Source organism: Arachis duranensis, chromosome 5 (assembly GCF_000817695.3).
Source record: "Arachis duranensis cultivar V14167 chromosome 5, aradu.V14167.gnm2.J7QH, whole genome shotgun sequence".
Lineage (NCBI taxonomy): Eukaryota > Viridiplantae > Streptophyta > Magnoliopsida > Fabales > Fabaceae > Arachis > Arachis duranensis.
In genome coordinates, this window is record NC_029776.3 from 68,336,034 (window position 1) to 68,337,344 (window position 1,311).

Consider the following 1,311-nt stretch of genomic DNA (forward strand, 5'->3'; position numbering starts at 1 on the left):
GACTTTGAGAAATCATGTTGACTTACTGAGTCAACACTTTGTTCTGAGCCAATATGTCATTCAGAGCATCAATTTCAAGAACTCCCTTCTTCTGAGGCATCCCATTATTCACGGAATTCCTCTCAGAAGTGTACATGGATTGGTTATTTGCAACTATTTCAATAAGTTCCTGAGCTTCTGCAGGCGTTTTCTTTAGGTGAATGGATCCATCAGCAGAATGGTCCAGTGACATCTTAGAGAACTCAAATAGACCATAATAGAATATATCTATCATGCTCCACTCTGAAAACATGTCAGAAGGACACTTTTTGGTCATCTGCTTGTATCTTTCCCAAGCTTCATAGAGGGATTCACCATCTTTTTGCTTGAAGGTCTGAACATCCACTCTAAGCTTGCTTAGCTTTTGAGGAGGAAAGAACTTAACCAAGAAGGCCATGACCAGCTTATCCCAAGAGTCCAGGCTATCCTTAAGTTGTGAGTCCAACCATATTCAAGCTCTATCTCTTACAGCAAAAGGGAAAAACATGAGCCTGTAGACTTCAGGATCTACTCCATTAGTCTTAACAGTCTCTTAGATCTGCAAGAACTCAGTTAAAAACTGGTAGGGATCTTCTGATGGAAGTCCATAAAACTTGCAGTTCTGTTGCATTAGAGCAACTAATTGAGGCTTTAGCTCAAAATTGTTTGCTCCAATGGCAGGAATTGTGATGCTTCTTCCATCAAACTTGGAAGTAGGTGTAGTATAATCACCAAGCATCCTCCTTGCATTATTGTTGTTAGGTTCGGCTGCCATCTCCTTTTCTAATTCGAAAATTTCAGTAAAGTTGTCTCTAGATTGTTGTAATTTAGCTTCTCTTAGTTTCCTCTTCAGAGTCCTTTCAGGTTCAGGATCAGCTTCAACAAGAATGTCTTTTTCCTTGTTCCTGCTCATATGAGAAAGAAGAGAACAGAAAAGGAAGAGAAATCCTCTATGTCACAGTATAGAGATTTCTTTATGTTAGTAGAAGAAGAAAGGAATAAATGAAGGAGAATCCAAACACAAGGGTGAGTATAGTGTCAGATTCTTGAGATAAAGAAAAGTGTTAGCAGATAAATAAATAAATAGAAGAAGAAGAGAGAGAGAGATTTTCGAAAATAAATTTTGAAAAGGAGTTAATGATTTTCGAAAAGGTGAAATAAAATTAAAATTAAAATTTAAAACAATTAGTTAATTAAGAAAATTTCGAAAAAGAGGGAAGTGATTTTCAAAAATTAGAGAGGGAAAATTAGTTAGGTGGTTTTGAAAAAGATAAGGAATAAATAAAAAGTTAA

At 36.1% G+C, this 1,311-nt stretch overlaps 1 non-coding gene across 1 annotated transcript; it reads left to right on the plus strand.

Annotated features, from left to right (window-relative positions):
• The first annotated feature begins 290 nt into the window (after window positions 1–290).
• On the plus strand, window positions 291–394 carry LOC127748218 (small nucleolar RNA R71). Its single transcript, XR_008010160.1, has one exon. It is a non-coding gene; the product is annotated as a small nucleolar RNA R71 (small nucleolar RNA).
• The last annotated feature ends 917 nt before the right edge of the window (window positions 395–1,311 follow it).